General features: G+C 40.3%; 1 long non-coding RNA gene across 2 annotated transcripts in view; it reads right to left on the reverse strand.

The window, feature by feature from the left end:
- The window catches only part of LOC144223927 (uncharacterized), a 100,512-nt gene that overhangs the window by 7,846 nt on the left and 66,012 nt on the right, over nucleotides 1-26,654 (reverse strand). The gene's annotated exons all lie outside the window — the stretch shown is intronic.

Consider the following 26,654-nt stretch of genomic DNA (forward strand, 5'->3'; position numbering starts at 1 on the left):
CAATGGCAAGTTCCGAACATGTTCCGGGCTCCTGCCATCTCAGGACAGATGCCTGCTTTATCCTGCCTCGACGAGGGCTTCTGGGAAGCAGTTATGCAATCCTTTTCTTTGGACCCTTTGTCCAAAGCATCTTACAGAACTAGCAGAAGCAGATGCTTTATTTAATTATTGTGTGAAATTGGGGAGCTACACTGAGCTTCTTCATGTAGGGAAGGAAATGCTTCGGAGCAGATAGGCATCAATTCCACAAAGGTCAGGGGGTAAGGGAGCAAAAGACCCATTATATTCTCACCATCCTCTTGGCCATGCAATTTAGAAATCTTGAATAAATGTCCACATCATGAGGCAGCTAAGCCCATTTCTAACTTAGCAGCATTGAGGGGGCTGACAGCTGTGATCAGATAGCAGAGGGACCTGAGATTCATTATTTTGAAAGAAATGTTGGAACCAGATACAATTTAAAAAGTGAGACAGCCAAACACACGAAGGGACCAGCAAATAATCATGTCATAAAGTCACAGAATCAAACTTTCCATATCACTCTCTATTTGTCAGATGAGAAACAACATGGACTTCAATGTCTTTGCGTGCACATATACTGAAGACATATTACACGATTACATAGATGCTGATATACATATTTATTAAATATCCCTGTAACTCAGGAGGAGAAGACCACCCTATTTTCCTGGAATAGGGAGATGAAAGCAGCAGATAATTTTTATTTTTACAGTATCATTATTTGACAATAACTCTCACTCATGTTTATTTCTTCACTGCATGTGGACATGACAGCAAGAAGACAAAGAGTGGAAGAAATAAAAGTATATTATCTCTGCTAGCATTGAGTTTTCTTGTTTTAAATAACTGTCATGTCAGATCAGCTCCCAGACGATTCCGTATGTGAAATCCACTTGCCTTCAATAATAAAGGATGCATGGGATTTTTCTTTTCTGTCATTTGAAAAGAGAGGGTATAACATTTCATCTGATGAGCTAGGAATCACGATTTTTATAAAATTATTTTAATAATTATTTAAATAATTTTTACACAACATCATGCTAGCAATACCATGAGTTTCTCTGTGCTTTTTGTCAAGAATTGTATCAGTTCAGTGAAATCTCAGCAATAAAGTAGACAAGGCAGTTCTTGTCTTCTCCTTTCATACATTTCATAAATAAAAATGAAACCTATTCCAAGGTTTTACTTTCTATCTAATCATTATCAAACAATGAGCAGAATATAAATAAGTGACCTTGAGGAAATATTTTAACACAACTTATGATATTTTATAGTCAGCTTGAAAATATCCTATATGAACACAGGAATTTATAGTTGCATACATACTCTCAAATAATTAAATACTGCCAGGCAGAATTTATGTATTGGTCCACTGAACCTCTAAGTGTAAAAAAATAATAGTTCCTTCTGAGCCCAACTTAATTTCACATGTTACACAAAACGTGCTTCTGGATAAAGGGTTCATTTTCAAAAATCCTAAAAGAGATACACTGAAGAAATCGTATGTTTTCAATGCTGATGTTTTGAGATTCTTGAAGACGAAACGGAATTTATTTTCTATCTAAAGAACGAGACTTAAAAGTAAATGACAAACAACAACACAAGTAAATGAATAACACAAATGACAACAGAAATGAGTGGTGATCACGGACAGCAGGATTTAAAGGTTTACTACGTATCTGGCAGTTTAAAGCATCACGTGGGAGATTAATAATCAGAATTAGCTTACTGGGCAGGACCTTAATTGTACATTTCATATGTTTCTTTTTATTGTGGCATAACCAACATGTAACATTAGCTTCAGATGTACAACATCACTGTCCATTCAGATCCTCTGCCCATTATATATAATAATAATCTTACATATAAAATAAAACCTTTATCATCACACGTGTGGTTCACATCTGTCACCATAGTTACAGAAAAATTTTTCTCGTGATAAGGACTTTGAGATCATTCTAACAACTTCCAAATATGGCAGACAGTATTATTAACTAGTCACCATGTGACGCATTATGCCCCCATGACTTATTTATAACTATACATCTGCTAAAGGTATACTGATTGTACCTTTTGACTCCTTTCACCTATTTACTTCACCAGCTCATCACCTGCCTCTGACAACTACCAATCTGTTGTTTCTTTGAGCTCATTTTTTGTTTTGTTGTTTGAAATTCCACCAACAGGTGAGATCATATGGTGTTTGTTTCTCTGTGTCTAACTTATTTCACTTAGCATACTATCTTCAAGTTCCATCCATGGTGTCAAAAGTAGCAAGATGGAATTCTGGGAGCTGAACGGTACTGTGGATATACACGTCACGTATTCCTTACTCACTAAAACCATCAATGGACGCCTGAGTCACTTCTAGGCTATCACAGATAACGCTGCATGCACATAGCGTGCATATATCTTTTCCAGTTAGCGGGGTTGTTTTCCTCAGATAAACACACAGAAGTGGAACTGCTGGATCACATGGTATTTCTACTTTTAACTTACTGAGGAGCCTCCATACTGTTTTCCACGGCGGTTGCACTAATTTCCATTCCTACTAACAGTGCATGGGGGTTCCTTTTTCTCCATGTCCTTGCCAACACCCGTTTCTTGTCTTTTTGATACTAGCCATTCTAATAGGTATAATGTGCTATCTCAGTGATTTTTTTTTGTATTTCTCCAATGACGAGTAGGTTTAAGCATCTGTTCATGTGTCTGTTGGCCAATGACTGGTATGTCTTCTCTGGAAAAATGTCCATTTAGATCTTCTGCCCACTTTTTAAGTGGACTGATTTTGCTAATGACTTGTAGGAGTTATCTGTTTCAGATATTAATCCTCTGCGGGATACAGGATTTGTAACTATTTCCTCCCATTCAGTACGTTGCCTTTGATTTTTTTTGATAGTTTTCTTTGCTGTGCAAGAGTTTCTTTTAGCTTAATGTAGTCCAAATTATTTTTTGTCTTTTGTAGCCTTTGCTTTTCAATGAGATCCAAAATAATCACAACCAAACCCAATGTCGAAGAGCTTAATGCCAATATTCTCTTCAAGGGATTTTATGGGCTCAAGTGTTACAGTCAAGTCTTTAATCCATCTTTTGAGTTAACTTTTCGGTATGGTGTCAGATAGTGGTCTGGTTTCATTCTTCTGCATGTGCCTGTCCACTTTCCCCAGCACCATTTATTGAAGAAATGGTCCTTTTTCAAGTATATTCTTGCCTCATTTCTTGTAAGTTAATTGAGCGTGTAGGCATGGATTTCTGGGCTCTCTATTCTGTTCCATCGATCTATGTGTCTGTTTTTATGCCAATATCCTACTGTTGCGATTATTTAAGCTTTTTTTTTTTTTTTTTTTAATGTTTTATTTATTTCTGGGAGAGAGAAACAGCATGAGCAAGGGAGGATCAGAGAGAGAGCGAGACACAGAATCTGACGCAGGCTCCAGTCTCTGAGCTGGCTGTCAGCACAGAGCCCAATGCGGGGCTCGAACCCACGAACCATGAGATCATGACCTGAGCTGAAGTTGGACGTTCAACCGACTGAGCCACCCAGCCACTAAAAAGAGGCTCCCCCCTTTTTTAAATGTTTTCTTTATTTCTGAGAGAGTTAAGCTTTAAAGTATAGTTTCAAACCAGGGAGCATGATACGTCAAGCTTTATTCTTCTTTTTCCAGATTGCTTTGGTTATGTGGTATCTTTTGAGATCCCACACAAATCTTAAAACTGTTTGCTCTAAATCTGTAAAGAAAAATGTCATTTGGAATTCTGACTGGGATTACACTGAATTTGTAGACTGCCTGAGGTACTATGGATGCTTAACAATAGTCTTCCAATTAATCAGCATGGAGTAACTTTTCATTTGTTCATTTCATGTTCAATTTCTTTCACTGATGTCCAATAGTTTTCAGGGTACAGGTATTTCAACTCTTTGGATGAATTTATTACTAAGTATTTTATTTTTGGTGCCTTTGTGAATGGCATTTTCTTAACTCCTCTTTCTGTGAATTCAGTGTTCATGTATAGAAATAAAACAGATTTTTGTGTATTGATATTTGCACTCTGCAATGTTGCTGTCTTCTTTTATAGTTCTAAGTTCTGGTGGAGTCTTTCGGGTTTTCTATATCTAAGATCATGCCATCTGCAAATGGTGACAATTAGACTTCTTCCTTTCCAATATGGATGCCTTTTCTTTCCTTTTCTTGGCTGACTGCTCATAATACAATGTTGAATAGAAGTGGTGAGAGTGGATGTCCTTTTTTTTTGCTCCTGACCTTAAGGAAAAGCTCCCTTTTTCACCATTTAGTATGATGTTAGCTGTGAGGTTTTCATATATGGGCTTTATTATGTTGAGGTGTGTTCTCTCTAAACCAGCCTGGCTGAGAGTTTTAATCATAAACAGATGTTGCATTTTGTCCAACGCTTTTTCTGCATCTATTGAGATAATATGGTTTTTACTAATTTTGTTAAGATGTATCATGTTGACTGATGGGCAGATGTTAAACCATGCTGCATCCCGGGAAGAAATCACACTTGACCGTGGTGTGCAATCTTTTTAAGGTGTCGTTAAATTCAGTTTGGAGTCATATTTTGTTGAGGATTTCTGCATCCATCTTCACCATGGATACTGGCCTGTCATTTTCTTGTGTTCTTGTCTCGGGTAATGCTAGTTTCATAAACTTGAGTCTCAAAGTGTTCCCTCCAGTTCTATGTTCAGGAAGAGTTTGGTCGTGGACTTTTTGTTTGTTGAGCGGTTTACGATTAATGCTTCAGCCAGGGTGTAATTTTGATTCTGTTAAATTAGAAGAGGAGGAAACGGAGGAGACTGAGATCTAAGCCCACCGCGCAGCGAGCAGACAGCTGGATGGGGCCTCGGTATTCAAGCTTCACCCTAATCCCCCATCATCCACCACCACACTGCCTCTGAACCAGACACTGAATCCATGAACAGGTCTCCCAGAGAGAAGAATTAGCGGAGTGACACCACAGGATTTGATTTTAATAAATAAAAAAGAGGCTAGACAGAGAAAGTGAGAAAACAGACATGGCCAAGTCACTGGTGCTTTGCCTAGAGTGAACCTTCTTACCATTCACTGAGTGAATCCCAAAATATCCATGTGCGGCAGGCCTTCAGAGGTCATGGTTTCCATCTACTGGAGCCACTGTTTCCCTAATTACACTACATTTTTATGTCTCCCTTTTTTTATGGTAAGAACTGTAGCTTCTGCAATTAAGAATATCTTTGAACACCAACGCAATACTAGAAAACCCATAAGTAAGAGTGTTACCCATGTTGGTTGACTGCTTTTTCCAGCAAGTTTACATTCTTTAATAAGCGATTAGAGTCGACATAAGTCTTATGCATCTTTGACACACTGCAGAGACACTCGTTTTTGTTGCTGTTGTTTTATTTTGTTTTTTTTTTTTTTTTGTCCTGGTTGATGCTGCTCGTAGGTGAGGCAAAAAGCATCCTCTATGGAAAAGAAAAATCTCATTAAAACCAGTTAATTGCTATATATTCCTTACACTTTTCATTAGGAGAATGTCACTGACCATTCTCTCCCCGAGAGAACATTTCATAGTTATTCCATATAGTCTCATTAAGATCGATCCCTGAATTTGCTATCAGAATTGGTAATATGGGGCACCCTGTGGTACAGTCGGTTGATCATCCAACTCTTGATTTCAGCTTAGGTCGTGACGTCACAGTTGGTGGGTTCGAGCCCTCTATGAGGCTCCTTGCTCACAGAACAGAGCCTGCTTCAGATCCTCTATCTCCCTCTCCCTCCGCCCCTCCCCCAGTTGTGCTAGGTTTCCCTCTCTCAAACATAAACATCAAAAAATAAATTTAAAAAAGAACTGGCAACAGCCTACTGAGACAAACCTTTTGTGCAATGGATACATTTCTTTCATTTAAGTTTCACCTGTGGGCTATATTAAAAACAGAAAATAAAGAATGTTGGGTGGGCCCAAGAGTTCTATCATGATATCCTTTACTGGAAGAAATTTTGATGTAATATGAAAAATGACCACTATTTTTTAGTTTTAGATATTATTCATGCATGTTCTTTCTGAACAGAATTAGAGAACACAGCAAAGGGAAGATGACTATCTAAATCAATTGCACGTCTCAAGGGAATCAAGTTTCTGAATCTACAGACACATGCACACTGTCTTTGCAAGAATGTCCACAGCAATTTCTCCCATCTCATAGTCCCTTCCTATGAAGTGACTTTATTTTTAAAAATTTTTTTAATGTTTTATTTATTTCTGAGAGAGAGAGAGAGTATGAGCAGGGAAGGGTCAGAGAGAGAGGGAGACACAGAATCTGAAGCAGCTCCAGGCTCTGAGCTCTCAGCACAGAGCCCGATGCAGGGCTCAAACCCACGAACTGTGAAATCATGACCTGAGCTGAAGTCGGACGCTCAATCAATGTAGCCACTCAGGCGCCCCTATAAAGTGACTTTAAGATGGCCTTCCAGATAGAAGATGTCCCTATAATCCCCACTCTTGAATCTGGGCAACATTGTGAAAAGAGAAGATGTAAGACTGTATGGCTGTGCAGGGGTAGAGGTTGGATCTGAGAAGGTTACACTCCACCCTCCTGGCTTTCTTGGGTGGTTTGCTCTCGAACTCCATCCCCAGGCACTGAGGAAGTCCAAGCAGCTACATGGAGCTGGCATAGAGCTATTCCATGTGAGAGCGAGACAGGCCCTAGCCGACCACTGGCTTTCATCTATAGGCAGAGGAGGGAGCAAACAGCCAGCTCATCCTCGCCCCAACTAGTCTGACCCCCTCCCAGCCTGCACAAATTCCCACACCAGGCCCCAACCACTGCAAGCAAAGACAAGCCACACCGAGTGAATCCTTGTAGAATTCCTGACCCACGGAACCCATTCTCATAATAAAATGATTGCTGTTCTATCAGATTAAATGAAAAGTGACTCGTGACAGAGCAGCACATAGACAAGACAGGGCACACACAGACCAGTGCTAAGCTCAACCGAAGCTAAGATTCGATAAGGTATCAAACATATGGGCACCTGCTTCCAAAACTATGTTAGCAGGCTGCCAAAAAGCTTTTCTTCTTTCTTCATACATGTATTTTTACATACACGCTGCAGATCGACATTCCTAGACACCATTTATGTTTAGGTTGCAAAGTGAGCAAACTGACTGTTTTTAAGACGAGTTAGAAGATTTTTTAAAACTACAGAAGTGGTTATAACTTACGTCATTCAAACTGTGCTTCACAGTCGCAAAGCTTTTTCCTCCTGTGGTGGGTATATTCTGTATAATACCGGGCAACATACTTTCTCACAAGTCTGGCTCCTTCCTAAATGACATATTCTAGCGAGGAACTTCTCAAGCATAAAAAAACATTTTTAACTGGCAAGTATGAGACAAATTAAAGAGCAGGTACCACGTCGTATCAGCATTCAACAAAATGAAGTATTTGAGTCTTTTCAGTGCCTTGTGCGCACATTTCTACAAACAGTTACGATTTCTTCTGTGAATCAGGCAGAGTGCCTACTGGAATATCAACATTTAATTAGACAATACAAGTATTCATCACTGTCAATTTGCCTTTGGATTCAAACACCCGGTTTAATATTTTAATCCACTCGTAATGCGAGGCATGTTATAACAACTAAATGGAACTTCTCAGCCAGTAGCTTTGCAAAAATTTAAACACCCGCTATATGCACTGTCAGGAAATCGTAGAAAAGGGAACAGGACACCATTTCTGAGAAGCAGTTTCACATCGTCTAAAGCGGAAAACCTTTCTCTTCATGACCCTCAGCAATGTCCTTCATAGGAGAAGCAGGACATGGTTAAGTGAGCTGTGGTTTCTGGACAAACGGAGTGGGGTCTCGCATCTCCTGCCTGGTCGCCATGTAAGTGGACAACACCGTTCCCGGGCCGGAGATTCCAATGTATAAACCTGAGGACATCTGAGTGTAGTATTTACAAGGAGCCCTAAGGAACTAAATATCCCGAAGACATGCTTTCATCGGTTCACACAAAGGCCCTGACAGTGCCTTCCGCTATTACTGTAAAAGAGAACACGGGAAGACGTTTGGGTTCCCAGGAGGAGGGAGCACATTCCAGTGTTTGCAGACAAGGTGAACTACATCCATGGCACGGAAAAGACTGGCCAGGTCCAGGCAGAACAGAAAGGAGAATAACTTGCAAAACATGCATACCTTAACGTACTTCTAATGTAAATTTAAAAAATATTTGCAACATATTGCTTACTGACATTTTCAATGGCAATATGAAATTGCATATTAGAGATTCCTTGAGAATTTTTTCTACATATGTATACGTTATTTTTTATCAATGTTTATTTATTTTTGAAAGAGAGACAAAGCATGAGCAGTGATGACACAGAGAGAAAGGCAGATACAGAATCTGAAGCAGGCTCCAGGCTCTGAGCTGTTAGCACAGAGCGCGATGCGGGGCTTGAACCCACACACTGTGAGAACCTGACCTGAGCCCAAGTTGGATGCTTAACTGACTGAGCCACCCAGGCGTCTCTAAATGTACATTTTAAAATTATACTTATATTAGAACTTATTTTCATACGTATTTCTATTGAGCTTAATAATGTTACAATCTTTGCACTAAAAAAAAAATCTCATGAAAGAATTCCAAAAAGGAAATACTGTCATAGACCACATCCAGCCGCCGCAAGTATATGAAGACCTAGTTTACGGACGCTTCCACTTCCTGCTATCTCAGTGTCTTTTTAAAACATTCTGGCAACTGCTGGAATGTTTGTTCTGCTTCATTTCCAAATTGCTGGAATGGCCCACCATTAAATTCCTTCCACCTGATTGAGCTGATTCCTCAGTAAGATGGCCAGCAAGCATCTCCTGGAAAGGAGGTATACCGCTTACAGAAGTGCATCCTTGTAACACCAAAGAGCTCGCAGAGAAATTTTTGGTTCAACTGGAAACTTCCTTGTAGAACCAGAAACCTTGAGGAGAGAAATAATTGGCAGGTACTGTCAGAAGAAATGTTCTGTAAACCTGCGGGAAGTCAGAACATAATTCTTCCATTGACACTTTCATCAGCGCTGAACTCCGGAAGAGAAGAAAGAAAAAAAAAAAGGAGAGCTGATGCCTCCTATGGATCGAGTTTTACACATCCATATGTTTTAGTCTTGCCCGTAGCAAGACGGAAATGCTACACTTGGCATCGAGATTTATTATCCGAAATCCTACCCGTGCATCAAGTATTCATGGAACGCCGCACTACTTCTGTTGAGCCAAAGTGAAAAGAGTAAAAACTGCCCAGATTCTGTACTCGGAGGGCATGAAACATTCATGCCCCCGGCAAGATCTGTGGGCGGCTTTCTCGGGTCTATTTTAAGGATTACAGTTCTGGGAGAGCGTGACCCAGAGCTGTGGGAGACAGAAGGGTTAGATCCCTACAGCCATGGTGTCTCCCACCCCCCAGCCCCCCTGATGAGCAGCATGAAGGTAGATGGAATGAGCCACAAGGAGCCACCTCAGTCAGTCACCACCTCTACCTGCCCCCTGTGAAAATGCGAGCATAAATGACATCTACCACTTCTCCCAAACATCATGCAAATGATTCACGACCGTGAAGCCTTCATATCTAAAATACATGGTGAGGTTTCAGGAGAGACTTTGTGTTTCAATCGATAAGGATAACAGACAGTACAGTGTTTAGGGTATCTGTGAGCTAGCCTGGACCAAGTCCTGTCTAGCGTCTGTTTTTATAGATAAAGTTTTATTGAAACACAGCCGCACCCATTCATGTTTTGTATTTTGTGTAGGTGTTCTCATGGTATCCGGGGTTACTGCAATAGCATCTTTACAACTCATGGGGCTGCAAATATTTACTCTCTGACACCTGGAAGAAGAGACTGCCCATACCGTTCGTACTGTTAACACGACTATAATACAAAGCTTTTTCCATTCTTTCTCTCAGCTTGTACTGCCTTTTTTTTTAATTTGCTATTTAATGTTCTAATTAAAATACTAAGTCACTGACCTGGCTTTTACTTTTACCTATATACATTGTGCAACATGGGCTTTACATCTCAGTATCGGAGCATTTATATTGTATTCAGAATCACTGCAATTTCAATCTGGATTTTCCAGCATGTGTCTAAGTAAATATGTCACAATTTAAAAAACCATGGAAACACTGTACAAGACTAATTCAGCTAATTTCATTGCACTTCTTGGTATACAAATGTTCTGCCAACGCTCTACATTCAGCTTTCTGATAAGCAAGGAAGGTTGAAGGAAAAAGGAATTCTGGGTTGCCTGCTTTTCGCCTTCGGTTCTACATCATCATCTTTGGCATAAGTAGATTCAGGTTATAAGGAGCCACATGAGTATGAAGTATACAAGGTAAGATCATCTTTTTCTAGTTGTTTCGATTTCTTTTTTTGTTTTCCTTAAAGAGCTTATTGTCAAGTTGGTTTCCATAGAACACCCAGTGCTCATCCCCACAAGTGCCCTCCTCCACNCAACCAATGTGACAATCAATGTGACATGTCACATCAACAAAAGAAAATCTAAAAACCATATGATCCTGTTGATAGGTGCAGAAAAAGCATTTGACAAGATAGAGCATCCCTTCTTAATAAAGACCCTTGAGAAAGTCGGGATAGNTCAATGTGACAATCAATGTGACACATCACATCAACAAAAGAAAATCTAAAAACCATATGATCCTGTTGATAGGTGCAGAAAAAGCATTTGACAAGATAGAGCATCCCTTCTTAATAAAGACCCTTGAGAAAGTCGGGATAGATGGTTGTTTCGATTTCTAACAACCAAATCTGGTTCCAACAGAAAGCCTGGTCACTCTGGGCGGCTACATATCTCTTCAGCCCTAGATGTAACACGCTTCCCCGTCTTCATTTTGAATTTAGCCCAAATCCACACATTTACAGTGCAGACAACCACTGTGCTCCTTCATAGGGCACCACGAGCCACAGATTCTAATGTGAGAGATGGTGAGGAACTTGCCAGAAATGCATGTGGCATAAGGGTCTTCTGATCATGTGCAACGTTCATTTTCCCATTAGATGCCTCTTACAAAACACCAATTCAAAGCTAGTATTTTAAGAAAGACAGAAGAACACCGAAGTCTGTGACCCGTCTGAGAAAATGACAAAAGTCCCGAGATAGGAAGTGGAATAAATTACTGAATACCAATGACTTCTTCCTGTTTTGTTGTTTCTTTATTCATGCATATGTATTAACTATATTAACACACAGTTAATTATACTTCTGTTATTTTCAGTTTTATAACACAATCCTATAATTCCATGCATTACTCAGCAGTCATGACTCTCCTCTGATAATGATCAGTTCTCTGTATTTGGAAGTCTGTTTTTCTTCCTCTTCTCTTGTTTTGATTCTTAAATTCTACCTACGAGCAAAATCATACGGCATTTGTCTGCCTTTGACGGACTTCTTTCACGTAGCATTATACCCTGTCGAACCACCCACGTTGTTACAAATGGCAAATGTGCATTCTTTGCTACAGCTGAGTAATATGCTATTGTGGATATATACCACATCTTTTTTAAAAAAAAATTTTTTTTTTTTTTTGAGAGAGGTAAAGAGACAGAGCATGAGTGGTAGAGAGGCAGAGAGAGAGGGAAACACAGATTCTGAAGCAGGCTCCCGACGCAGGGCTCGAACTCACAAGCTGTATATGCCACATCTTTGATGGCAATTTGTCTATTAACGGATACTTGGGCTGCTTCTATATTTTGGCTATTGTAAATAATGCTGCAATAAACATGGGGGTGCATATATTGTTTCAAATTACTGTTTGTGTTTTCATTAACTAGACAGTAGTGGGATTACTGGATCATAGGGTTTTTCCCACCAACAGTGCAGACATGTGCCTTGTTTGCTACATCCTAACTAGCAATTATTATTTCCTGTGTTATTTTAGCCATTCTGACAGGTGTGAGGTGGTATCTCCTTGTGGTTTTGATTTGCATTTTGGTGATGATTACTGATTTGTAGCACGTTTCCATGTGTCGGTCGCCTGTGTGTATGTTTTTGGAAAATATGTGTTCAGGTCCGCTGCCCATTTTTTAATTGGGTTTGATTTATTGGTGGTGTGTAAGTTCTGTATATATTTTAGATATTAACCCCTTTTGAATACATCGTTTGCAAATATCTTCTCAAATTCAGTAGCTTATCTTCTTATTTTGTTAATGGTTTCCTTTCCTGTGCATCTAACTGTAGTTCCGATAGTTTAATTTTGCTTTGCTTCCCTTGCCAAGGAGACCGATTTAGCAAAACGCTGTCTACTGCCGATGTCAAAGAGATTGGCGCTTATGTTTTCTTCTAGAAATTTTAGTCTCAGGTCTCACATTTAGATGCTTAATCTATCTTGAGGCTATTTTTGTGTATCGTGTAAGAAGTGGTCCAATTCAGTCTTTTGCGTGTTACTGTCCAGTTTTACCAGCACCATTTTTTGAAAAATAATTTTTCCCACTGCATATTCTTGCCTCTTTGTCCTAGTTTAATTGACCGTAAGAGCATGGGTCTATTTCTAGACTCTTTATTCTGCCCGATTTGATCTGATGTCTGTGTTTGTGCCAGTACCATACTGTTTTGATTACTACGGCTTTTTAGAATATCTTGATTTTTCTTCAAGGTTGTTTTCATGTGAGTGTTAGGACGGTTCTAGTCCTGTGGAAAATGCTAGTGGTATTTTAACAAAGTGAATCTGTATACTGATTTGGGTAGTATGGACATTTTAACAATATTCTCTCAATTCATAATCTTTGAATATTTTTCCATTTGTGTCCTCTTTAATTTCTTTTTTCAACATTTTACAATTTTCAGAGTTCAGGTCTTCACCTCCTCGTTTAAGTTTATTCCTAGATATTTTATTCTTTTTGGTGCAATTATAAATGGGTTTATTTACTTAATTTCTCCTTCTGCTTAATGTTTAAAAAAGCAACAGATTTCTGTATATTACCGAATTCATTTCTCGATTTTAGCAGTTTTTTTTGGTGAAGTCTGTAGGGCTTTCTATATATAATATCATGTCATCTGCAGACGGTGAAAGTTTTACTTCTTCCTTATCAATCTGGAAGCCTTTATTTATTTTTCTTGTCTGACAGCTGCACTAGGACTTCTATTACTATGTTGAATAAAAGTGGTGAGAATGGACATCATTCTCTTCTTCCCGATCTTTCAGGAAAAGCATTCAGGTTTTCACCATCAAGTATGGTGTTAGCTCTGGGTTGTTCATACATGGCCTTTAGTATGCTGACGTCTGTTCCCTCTAAATCTTCTCTGAGTTTTAATCATTAATGGATGCTGTAATTGGCCAAGTACTCTTACTGCATCTATTGAGATGATCATATGGATTTTGCCTTTCTCTAGTGTCATGTATCATACTGATTTGTGAAATACTGAGCCATATGGCATCCTTGGTATAAACCCCACTTAATCATGGTGAATGATTTTTAATGCATTATTGGATTTGTGTTGCTAATATTCTGTTGAGAATTTTTGCATCCATATTCATAAAAGATATCGGTGTGTGGTTTTCTTTTTCCATACTGTTTTTATCCAGTTTTGGTTTCAGAGTAATTCTGGCCTCTTAGAATGAATCTTGAAGTTTTCTTTCTTTTTCTAGTTTTTGGAATAGTTGGAAAAGAACAGTCGTTAACTTTTCTTTATATCTTTGGTAGAATTTACCTGTGAAGCCATCTGGTCCTGGACTTTTGTTCATTGAAAGGTTTGATCACTGATTCTATTTTAATCGCTAGTAAAAGTATGTACAAATTTTCTTTCTTCCTGATTTGCTTTTGGATAGCTCTATGTTTCTAGGAATATATCCATTTTTTCTAGGTTGTCCCAATTTGTTGCTCAATTTATTTCTCATACTTTTGTAGTGGTTTTGGTTGTTATTTCTCCTCTGTGATTCCTGATTTTGAGTCGTCTTTCTTCTTTCCTTGATTAGTCTGGCTAAAGGTTTACCAGTTTTGTTGATCTTTTCAAAAAATGAGCTCCCAGTTTAATTGATCTGTTCTATCATGTTTTAGCCTCAATTTATGTCTGCTCTAATATTTATTCTTATCTGCTTTAGATTTTGTTCTTTTTCTAGATTATGTAAGTGTGAAGTTAGGTTATTCATATGAGATTTTTCATGCTTCCTGAGGCTGGCTTGTCTTGCTATAATCTTCCCTCTTAGAAGAGTTGTTGCTGCATCCCAATGATTTTGGACTGCTGTGATTCCACTTTCATTCATCTCCACGTATTTTCTGATTTCCTGTTTGCCTCGTTGGTTGATCCATCCACTGTTCAGTAGCATGTTATTTACCCTCCATGTATTTTGTGTTCTTTCTCAATTTTTTTTTCTTGGAATTTCTACTTTCATATCATTGCGATCAGAAAAGACGCATGAAATGATTTCTATCTTTTTGAAATTCATTTCCTCTGATTTCTTCATTGGCCTGTGGGTTATCTAGCACCATGTTGTTTAGCCTCCACATTTTTGTGGGGGTTTTTTCCACTATTTTTCCTGTAATTGATTTCTAGATTCATACTGTGTGGTCAGAAAACATGCACAATATGATTCTAATCTTTTTAGTTTTTAATGTTTGTTTATTTTTGAGAGAAAGAGAGAATGACAGTATATGCAGGGGAGAAGCAGAGAGAGACAGAGAGAGAGAGAGACAGGGGGAAGACAGAGAGAGGGAGACAGAGAGAGAGATACAGAGAGAGAGAGAGAGAGAGAGAGAATCCAAAGCAAATCCCAGAGGCTTAAACACATGAACCATGAGATCATGACCTGAGCCAAAGTCAGACACTCAACCAACAGAGCCCCCCTGGAGTCTTGCTATCATTCCAATCTTCTTAAGTGAACAGAGACTTCATTTGTGGCCTAACATGTGGTCTATCTCATAGAATATTCCATTTGCATTTGAACAGGTTTATACTGTATTCTGTGTATAAGGTTCTATCTACAGGTGTTAAGTCCATCTGGTATAATGTGTCATTCAGGGACACTTTTTCCTTGTTGATTTTCCGCCTGGATGATCTATCCATTGATGTAAGTAGGATGTTACAGTCCCTGCTATTATTGTATTATTCTCTATTTCTCCCTTTAAGTCTGTAAATATCTGCTTCAAGTATTTCGGTGCTCCCATTCTGAGCTAGTAGATCTTTACAACTGTTACAGCCTCTTGTCGCACTGACCTCTTTATAATTATGTAACGCTCTTTTCTGTCTCCTGTTAAAGTCTTTGTTGTAAAGTCATTTTTTTTTTTTTTTTTGAGATTTGTTTATTTAGTTTGAGAGGAAGAGAGACAGAGAGACAGAGAGCACTGGGTAGGGGCAGAGAGAGAGGGAGAGAGAGAGAATCCTAAACAGGCTCCATACTGCCAGCACAGACCCTGATGCAGGTCTGATACTCCCGAACTGTGAGATCGTGACCTGAGCAGAAATCTAGCATTGGACATTAACTGGCTGAGCCTCCCAGGTGCCCCTAATGCCTATTTTTTTCTGATGTAATTATTGCTCCCCTGATTTCTCCTGCACATATATTTGCATGGAATCACGTTTTCCATCCCTTCACTTTCAGCCTGCATGTATTTTTAGGTCTGAAGTCCATCTTTTGTAGGCAGCATACAGATTTGTTTTGTTTTACCCATTCAGGCACCCTATGTCTTTTATTGAAGCATTTAGACCGTTTACATTTAAAGTATTATCAGGGCGCCTGGGTGGCTCAGTCGGTTAAGCATCCAACCTTGGTTCAGATTATGATCTCGCAGCTCGTGGATTCAGGCCCCACGTTGGGCTCTGTGCTGACAGCTCAGAGCCTGAAGCCTGCTTCGGACTCTGTCTCCCTCTCTCTCTGCCCCTCTTCCACTTGCACTCTCTCTCTCAAAAATAAGCATTTAAAAAAAATTAAAAGAAAGTTATGTATAGGTATGTACTGCTTTCCATTTGATTGTTTGCTGGTTGTTTTTGTACTAGTCTGTTTCTTCTCATCCTCTTTCTTTGTTATTAATGGCTTTTTTTAGTGTTATACTTGGCTTTCTTTATTTTCTGTGTATCTGCTATAGACTTAGAGTTTGTGGTTATCTTTTCGTTCATATATAAAACAGTGGTGTATATTAAGTTGATGGTCACTGAAGCTCAAACACACTGNAAGTTATGTATAGATATGTACCGCTTTCCATTTGATTGTTTGCTGGTTGTTTTTGCACTAGTTCTGTTTCTTCTCACCCTCTTTCTTTGTTATTAATGGCTTTTTTTAGTGTTCTACTTGGCTTTCTTTATTTTCTGTGTATCTGCTATAGACTTAGAGTTTGTGGTTATCTTTTCGTTCATACATAAAACAGTGGTGTATATTAAGTTGATGGTCACTGAAGCTCAAACACACTGCAAAACAAGTTCATTGCTACCTCCCCCTCCACATTTTATGTACATGTCATATTATACATCTTTTTGGGTCCCCGTAACAAAATTTTCAGATATAATAAATTATACTACTGTTGTGTTCCAACCCTCATAATAGCCTTATAAGTGAGTGCTGTTCCCCATTTACTGTATCTTTAGTTTTACACATGGCATTTTTTCCTTTCATAATTTTGTTCTAATTATGGCCTTTTCCACTTAAAGTCCTCCCTGGGGGAGGGGCAGAAAGAGAGAGAGAATGCTGGGCAGGCTCCACTCTGCCAGTGCAGAGCCCAATGCAGGGCTGATCGTCACCAACGGAGACTGTGACCTGAGTCTGATGAACTTTAACTTTTGTTTGGGAAACTTTCCCCTTCAATTTTGAATGACAACCTTGTTGGGTAGAGAATTCTTGGTTGGCAACTTTAACTACCACGCCCTCTGCTCTGCCAAGTTTCTGTGGAAAAAATCAGCTGATAATCTTACAAGGTTTCCCTTGCGTGTAGCGGTTGCTTCTTCCTTCCTGCTTTTAAAATTCTGTCTTTAATCTTTCACATTATGATGTGTCTTGCTGTGGAGTCCCTGGGTTCATAGTTTTTTGCAACTCTGTGCTTCCTGAAGCTAGATAGCTTTCCCTAGATTCAAGAAGTTTTCAGCTATTTTTCTTCAAGTTTTCTGCCCCTTTCTGTCTCTTCTTCTGGGACCCCTGTAATGCGAATATTTGTTCAGTTGATGTTCCAGAGACCCTGTAACCAATCCTCATTTTATAAATGTTTTCGTTTTTGCTGTTCAGCTCAGATGTTTTCCATTGCTGTCTTCCAGGCCACTGGTCCATTCCTCTGCACACTCTAATATCTGGTTGATTCCCTCTATTTCATTGCATTCTTCATTTCCGCTACTGTATTTTCAGCTTTGATTGGTTCTTTATTATATATTCTATGTTTACTGAGGTTCTCACTAAGCTTATCCACTGTTCAGTCTAGTGACCACATCACAATTATTACTTTATACTCTCTATCAGACATATTGTTGATCTCTGTTCTATTAAGTTCTTTTCCTGAGGTTTTGTGTTTCTTTCATTTAAACCATATTCCTCTGTCTCCTCGTTTTGCTTGATTTCGTGTTTGTTTCTATGAATTAGTTGGAACAGCTATTTCTCCTAAGTCTGAAGAAATGTTCATGTGTATGTTAATTTCTATGTGTGCCTGGTGACTTCTGCTGGCTGGAGCTGCGGCTGGCTCACGGGTGTTTCTTACACTGGGTTTTCTGCAGCGATACCAACGTGCATTCTGAACCAGAGGGCCGTTTAGAATCCAGCCAGAGGTGGGCAACTGNTCTCTGCCCCTCTTCCACTTGCACTCTCTCTCTCAAAAATAAGCATTTAAGAAAAATTAAAAGAAAGTTATGTATAGATATGTACCGCTTTCCATTTGATTGTTTGCTGGTTGTTTTTGCACTAGTTCTGTTTCTTCTCACCCTCTTTCTTTGTTATTAATGGCTTTTTTTAGTGTTCTACTTGGCTTTCTTTATTTTCTGTGTATCTGCTATAGACTTAGAGTTNAAAAAATTAAAAGAAAGTTATGTATAGGTATGTACTGCTTTCCATTTGATTGTTTGCTGGTTGTTTTTGTACTAGTCTGTTTCTTCTCATCCTCTTTCTTTGTTATTAATGGCTTTTTTTAGTGTTATACTTGGCTTTCTTTATTTTCTGTGTATCTGCTATAGACTTAGAGTTTGTGGTTATCTTTTCGTTCATATATAAAACAGNACGTTGTTTTGGCCAACTTCCTGAGTATGGTATGTTGTTGACTGAATTTACATTTCATGCTTGAACTTAAAAAGGTTTCACGTTTGAGTTCTAAATAATTATCTCTCAGAGGCCTGGGGGACTCAGTCGGTTGGGTGTCCGACTTCGGCTCAGGTCATGATCTCACGGTTTATGAGTTCAAGTCCCGGGTNTGTTTGAGTTCTAAATCATTATCTCTGAGAGGCCTGGGGGACTCAGTCGGTTGGGCGTCCGACTTCGGCTCAGGTCATGATCTCACGGTTTATGAGTTCAAGTCCCGGGTCAGGCTCTGTGCTGACAGCTCGGAGCCTGGAGCCTGTTTCAGATTCTGTGTCTGCCTCTCTCTCTGACCCTCTATGTTGTTGACTGAATTTACATTTCATGCTTGAACTTAAAAAGGTTTCACGTTTGAGTTCTAAATAATTATCTCTCAGAGGCCTGGGGGACTCAGTCGGTTGGGTGTCCGACTTCGGCTCAGGTCATGATCTCACGGTTTATGAGTTCAAGTCCCGGGTCAGTCTCTGTGCTGACAGCTCAGAGCTTGGAGCCTGCTTCCAATTCTGTGTCTCCCTCTCTCTCTTCCCCTCTCCCACTCACGCTCCCTCAAAAATAAATAAAACATTAAATTTTTTCCCATTTAAATACTAGGGTGTATGCATGCATATAGTATTATACTTTACTTTTCTTTTTTTTTTTAAATTTATTTCTGAGAGAGAGAGAGAGAGACAGAGCATGAGCAGGGGAGGGGCAGAGAGAGAGGGACACACAGAATCTGAAACAGGCTCCAGGCTCCGAGCTGTCAGCACAGAGCCCAACGCGAGGCTTGAACCCATGAACTGTGAGATCGTGACCTGAGCCAAAGTCGGACACTCAACCGACTGAGCCACCTAGGTGCCCCTGTATTATATTTTTCTATTTGTTGGTTAAATAGGTTGGAAATTCTCCAAATTAGATGCTTCACCTACCTAGCTCTAACACCGAATGGACAGAATTTTTTAGTTAACTGAATTAAACTTTTCATTTTTGGTTTTAGTTTTTGACATATTTCCTATTTTCATATACCGTCTCAAAGGTTTAACTATTCATAGCTGGTTCTGAAGTTTACAAGTGTTACCTGCAGAGTCTGTACAAGAATGTGAATTTTATTGAGTTGGAGATTTAATTTAGAGAAAAACAGAATCTTTATTTACTAGGTCTTGAATATATTATGCCAAGGAAAGTGTTGATGTTGCCACTAAAATTACATGCTTATCCACATTTTCTAAATGATTATTACCATTTCAGAGAATGAAACTGGCTTTTACAATTTGGTATTGTATCTAAAATTTTCTTTTTAATGTTTATTCATTTTTGAGATAGAGAGACAGCGTGAGCAGGGGAGAAGCTGAGAAAGCGGGAGACACAGAATCCGAAACAGGCTCCGGGCTCTGAGCTGTCAGCACAGAGCCCGACGCGGGGCTCAAACCCACAAACCGTGAGATGCTGACCTGAGCCGAAGTTGGACAAGAAGCGACTGAGCCCCCCAGGCGCCCCTGTTGATACTGTATCTAACACAAAGAGCCCTACTGGTTTGACCAGCCCTCTGTAGAATCATGTGGGTTTTCTGTGTACCATCTCATCATTGATAGGACAATTTTCGCTCTATTCAGTTCCTAAAACTGATGTTTCCATTCCTAGCTAGTGGAATGGAGAGCAGAAGTGAGGATGGAAGGGACCAAGATTTCCCTTCCTCAGTAGCCTACGTACATTATTTGCTATAGGAACTCCCGGTGCTCTTCCCTGTGTTCAGAAAGCTCCTTTGAGTTCATTTCCTGCGAGTATCTGTTCATGAACATTTGTGGAATTTTACTGACTTTTTTTCCATTTACTTATAACAGCATCAATTCAGATGACCACTAATATGGGAGAATTATATGAAATATTCTAGCATCGAGAATGCTTTCCTACAATGAACCCCAACTGAGCACAATGCATATTTTATGCAAACTGTGTGGTGTGGTGGTGGTGGTGGTGGGTGTGAATTGCCCATGTCTGCTGATAAGGGAGACTGGTCTGGAATCAGCTATTCAGGCCTCCTCTTTCTGAGTGATCCTGAATTTCACAAACTGTATCTCAACCCCGCACTACAAACTGTCATTACACAAAGGTGGAGCAGATATTAAATGCGAGTCTAAGCTGCTGTCAGAATAATTAAATATCTTTGATTCTTGAAACATTTTTAAAATCAATGGCCTCATGATTGCTGTCATCGTTACTAAATGAATGTGTACATTTTGTAAAATAATCCATTTTGAAAGCAAACATTTAACAGTGCAGGTTGGTTCACTTGAATTATACTTCAAAGAAGCCTTCACATCACCTGCTTAAAGAGCCACTACGTGGGGCGCCCGGATGGCTCAGTCGGTTCGGTTTCCGATTTCTGCTCAGGTGTGATCTCGCCATTCCCAAGTTCGAGTCCCGGTCAGAGCCTGGAGCCTGGTTCAGATTCTGTGTCTCCCTCTCTCTCTGTCCCTTCCCCACTTATGCTCTGTCTCTCTCTCAAAAATAAACATTAAAGATTCACTACATATGGGGCGCCTGGGTGGCTTAGTCGGTTAAGTGTCCGACGACTTTCGCTTGGGTCATGATCTCACGGTTCGTGGGTTCGAGCCCCGCGTCGGGCTCTGTGCTGACTGCCAGCTCAGAGCCTGGAGCCTGTTTCAGATTCTGTGTCTGCCTCTCTCTCTGACCCTCCCCTGCTCACGCTGTCTCTCTTCTCTCCTAGAAATAAATAAAACATTAAAAAACATTAAAAAAAAAAAGATTCACTACATATGAAGGCTGTTGATGTATGTTTGGCTAAACTTATGAGATTTTCTACTTAGAAAAGCCTACGTACTGGTGCTTCACGTTACCTTTATTTCGGTGATGACCTCTGGAAGAGCTAACAGGTGATGTTCTAATTATTACACAGTCAGATCCAAGGATGGGTCATCAGTGAACGTGAAAAAGTGGCTTGACTTTTAGCGATTTGGGCAGATTTACTCACCGAATCTAGACTACAGACGTCTTGAATGGAACTGAAAGGAAAAGTTTTCATGTGTAATTTTATAACGACCTCTGGGCCTTTCCCAAATATGGAGGCCCCATGATTGTAGGTTACAAATGACACCCCAGGGAGCCAATACAGTCTCATTCCCATCAGCCAGGAGTGTATACAGAGGTAATCAACAGCTCTGTGTAACAGCTTTACACGGAGAGAAAAGGGCCATTCCTCTCACACTGAAGGTTCTCGCGACCACGTAATTGTTAGGAATCACTGCGCACCCAGTGACCCGTTTGGGTAAAAATAGGAAGAACACATCTCACCTTTCAACAAAGCCAGTTAAATTTCCTGGACACCACACAGAAAGCCTGTCTATCCTAGGAATAGTCACACAGTGCCGCGAATATAAGGACAGCATACGTATCTACCATTGTAGTTGAGAATCAGCTGAAAACAGCTTATGACTGAGACCCGCTTAAAAAATAAGGAAGTCCAGTAACAAGAATTACGGAAGAGGCTGGACACTCCCAGAAGGTTGACAGAAAACACTCTGTGCAGCTTTGTCCTTAAATCTCGTGACTGCGATCCCCACTGTTGAAACCTCGAGAGGATCCACGTGCGCAAGATATCAGTCTAACGGTGATGGAATGAGGGAAATACAGGACTCAGATGAGTGGTGAGGAACACTCTCATTCTACACTCACCTGGCAACAAAATTCTTATAAAAGTGCCCCCTGGAATGTTTTGGATTTAAGTGCAAATTTCAATCATCTGCTGTTGAAAAGGAGGAATCCCCAAACGGCTTGTGAGTGAAGAGATGATGCAAGAGACTGATGCCTAGTGTTTGGTCATCTGGCTTCCTGGACACAGAGTAAGGTGCGACGCACTCTCCCAGGGCAACGTGCAGATACACCCATGCGGAAGCTACTTCGCTCCATGAGTAGAGCTGCTGCCAAGCTCAGAAGGTCTGAACACGGCAAGGACGGAGGAACAGAAATCTTTACATAAATGGATGGTGAAAGTTCAATGGCGAAACGTCACAGAAACTAATGATGTGCATGCAGCCCAAAAACATTTCAGATGCGTATGTCTTTGGCTCAATTTTACTGAACCAAAATCGACAGTGACAACATGTGTATCTGTATGTGTGTACAGAGAAGTTCACAGGTCATCTGTACGTATTCATGGGTCTCCTGTCTTTTCTGTGACTCGTATCTTTTCTAGCGATCCATTCTTCCGTTTATGTACCCTCATCTGCCACATCCGTCTACACACAGACACACAGACACAGACACACACACACACACACACACACAGAGACACACACATCAGAGAGGTACAAAAAGTCCAGAGACTGAGAATTTTCAGGTAACAGAGGAGGGGAAGTTGTGCAATGTTTTTTTCGTAGAAACGCCCTTCAAAGCTTCAGACCGAGTGTTTGTCTGCTCTAGTTGCTTTCATAAAGGACTGAATTTGGCTGGGGAATGTATTTGGGACAGCCCTTTCACAGGGCACACCAAACACATTTGTTTAGCTTCTATACTCTTATTTAGATTCCATCCAGTATATTCGCATTCTCAGTATTAATATTCATTTTGGTTGCATTCTTTTTTTCTCATTTTGAGAAGTACAGCCCTACGACTTTATTTAGGTGCTAACATATAAATTCAGGAGACCAAATATAAAACAAAGTATTGCATTTTTTCAGCCTAAGTCTACCCTATATCTGACAGGACAATTTTCAGCAATTTTACTCATTTTTCTGGAAGAAGCATGAGAGAAACTACCGCATGCCTCGGTTATCCATCCATTATTTCAGGGTATAAATATTTTTCCCCTTTAAGGATAAAATTACTGTCATGCTGAGACATGATGGAAAAACTCAGACAAAGTCCATTTTCATGAGCAAGGAAAATCAAAACGTATGACCTCAATAATTCATTTTTCTAAAGTGGTTTGATATTTCAGATCAATAAAATTACACCAACATCTTGATACATGAAAGCTGAAAATACACTGTGAATTTAATGCATTGTTTCAAAAACCCCATATTTAAAGAACTGTGCCTTGGTCATAGTCCTTTTCTGTATTTTTTTTCAAACTAACATTATTTTCACGTACATCCCAGCCACGTCAATGACGCCCTGGGTACATTTTCCACACGACTCTTCAAACTTCAAGTGCCCAGATGGAAGTGCACTGAGAATCACAGGAACAACTACTTCCCTGTGTTTTAAGGAGATTCCTCGCTCCCTAATTTATTTCTGGAGAATTATTTGAATAGCAGAATTAGGTAGGAAAATCCTGTAGAAAAATAAAACCTAATACAGCCTCACAGACACTTTATACTAGGTGGTCATGGATTGATTTAGGCCACCTTTTTAAAACTGCCATAAGCAGAGGCGCCAGGGTGGCTCAGTCAGTTCCGTGTCTGACTTTGGCTCAAGTCATGATCTCACAGTTTGTGGGTTCAAGCCCCGCATCGGGCTCTGTGCTGACAGCTCAGAGCCTGGAGCCTGTTTCAGACTCTCTGTCTCCCTCTCTCTCTCTGCCCCTCCCCTGCTCACACTCTGTGTCTCAAAACTAAATAAATATTAAAGATTTTTTAAAATTAAAATGTTAAATTATCATGAGTATACTTTTAAAATTTTTCAATGATTTAAACAAAGAAAAGAAATATATTATTAATAGGCCTGCATTTTATCTAAAACTTTCCATAATTTTGTATGTATGTAATATATTTACTATTAATGTAGTATGCAATAAATTAGTTTATAGATTCATAAAGTAAACAAATAAAATAAAATTGTCAAAGATTTAAACTAGATAATATTCATTACTGGTAAGAGTATGTTGAGAATACATATTCTCATACACTGTTAATAGGGCATTAACATGGTAAAACCTTCTGAAAAGGTAACATATAATACGGTCTTGAATACAGATCACACCTTTTGACACTAATAATAAATAAATCAATAAATAAATGTATATTCTAGGTCATTTACATAGCAGACTGTGATTTGAAGCACAAAACCCACAATGAAATTTGTTGGGAATATATTTAGTTTGTGAAGCTGTTGAGAAATTAGCAGGTTATAACCTTCTCCCTCAGAAGGAAGCTGGCTTTTTTTTTTTTTGTTTTTAAGTTTTGTTCTGTTTTATCCGAAGTAACTGTCCATGAAGTAGTGCCTTCTGAACATGATAAATGTTGTTTTCAAGAGAGGCCAAGGAGGTGAGCAAATCTACAGGAAACCGTTAACCAGGCGCCAGCTTCCACGGAGGTGCAAAGGCTAAATCCTCTACATGCTTCAGCGTGAACTTCCCGACGGGGCACAAACTCTCAATTTTTACTACATACACTCGTGGCATCTGGGGTCTGGGACAGAAACACTGAGGAAGAAGATGTCTTTGGAAATAAGTGCTGGGAACATATTATACATAGCAGGCTGACTACAGTGAATACTGGACATTTGAAAGCTGGTGCAGCCCCTCTGGAAAACAGCGTGCAGGTTCCTCACAGAATTAACAATAAAACGCCCCTATGACCCAGCAATAGCACTGCTAGGAATTTACCCAAGGGATACAGAAATGCTGATGCATAGGAGCACATGTACCCCAATGTTCATAGCAGCACTCTCCACAATAGCCAAAACATGGAAAGAGCCTAAGTGTCCATCAACGGACGAATGGATCAAGAAGATGTGGTTTATCTATACCATGGAATACTACATGGCAATGAGAAAGAATGAAATCTGGCCACGTGTAGCAACATGGATGGACCTTGAGGGTGTTATGCTGAGCGAAATAAGTCAGGCAGAGAAGGACAAATACCATATGTCTGCACGTATAGGAGGATCAGGAGGAACTTAATGGAGGACCGTGGGGGAGAAGAAGGGGGGAAATGGTGGGGGAGAGGGAGAGAGGCAAACCATGAGAGACCCTGAATGCTGAGAACAAACTGAGGACTGATGGGTGTGCGGGGGAAGGGGGGTGATGGGCACGGAGGAGGGCACTTGTGGGGATGAGCACTGGGTGTTGTATGGAAATCAACTTGACAATAAACTATAAAAAAAAAAAAAAGAAAGAAAGTTGCTAAATCCTAAAGGTCGTCATCACACAAAATTTTTGCAAGCAGGTATGATGACAGGTGTTTCTGAGGCTTAGTATGACCATTTTGCTGTACATGACAACGCTCAGCCATGTTGTAGACCGGAAACTAATGTTACAGGTCAATAAAGTTGACTCTGGTTGCTCCTGAGTAGGGTTTTGGGAAACAGGGAACCAGAAACGAGAGGGGCAGGGAACTGCTTTCGTAGAGTGAGCACACAAGTCCTTACACGCAGGAATGAACCGCGTCCTCACAGCGGCAGGCACGGACCCGCTTTTTTCTCCCCATTCTTCATGCACGAACAGGGGGGCCTGACAATCTTTTGGAAACTTGCTCAGGTCTTTAAAAATGGCAGGACTGGACCTGTGTGGTGGGCAGAATGATTCTCATCTCCCTTCCAAACGTGTCCCCATCCTACCCCAGGACCTGGGAATCCCTCCTCTTGAATGACATCAAGGAAGGGGCAGCTGTGATGAAGGGTCTTGAGATGCAGAGACCATGGTGGATCATCCGGGGGGACCCAGTGTGATAACAGGGTCCTTTATTGCCGAGGAGGGAGGCTGGGGAGCCAGAACTGGAGGCACGGACGGATTGGCGGGAGACCCCTGGCCAGTGTTCACTGGCTTCACACACTGAAGGTGTTGTTTCTCAACTGTGCACGCATTCCACAGAGACCATGGCAGATTTCTGACCAGCACGGGGGTAAGAAAATAAATCCGTGTTGTCCTAAGGTGCTAGATTTGTGGCATAGGCGCAGCCTGCGGACCCTGTGGGTTTGGCCCCATAACAGGACGTTAAAGCCAATACTGCAGTAAAGCCAGGCAATTTTGGGCGTCCCAGTACATACATAGTTTTGTGGAGGTGCCTCGGTGGCTCCATTAATCATCCAAATCCTGGTTTCGGCGCAGGTCATGATCTCATAGTTTGTGGGTTTGAGCCCCACGTCAGGCTCTGTGGTGACAGTTGGGAGCCCGCTTGGGATTCCGTGTCTCCATCTGTCTCTTATCTTCCCCCGCTTGCTCTCTATTTCTCTCTCAAAATAAATTAAAAAAACAAACATTAAAAGAAAGCTGTGTTTACACTAGACTGCAGTCCATTCGGTGTGCGAGAGCACGGTCTAAAAGACGCTAACCATCGTCTGAGTTTTCACTGCGTCCTGATGGTAACGCATGACCAAGACAAACACAGGAGACTGAAATACCGTGAGGACGACCAAAATGTGACAGTGAGGGGTGACGTAAGCACATGCTGTCGGAAAAAAATGGCACCGAAGCCTCTTGATGCACGGTTCTC

Source organism: Crocuta crocuta, unplaced genomic scaffold (genome assembly GCF_008692635.1).
Source record: "Crocuta crocuta isolate KB4526 unplaced genomic scaffold, BGI_CrCroc_1.0 scaffold221, whole genome shotgun sequence".
Lineage (NCBI taxonomy): Eukaryota > Metazoa > Chordata > Mammalia > Carnivora > Hyaenidae > Crocuta > Crocuta crocuta.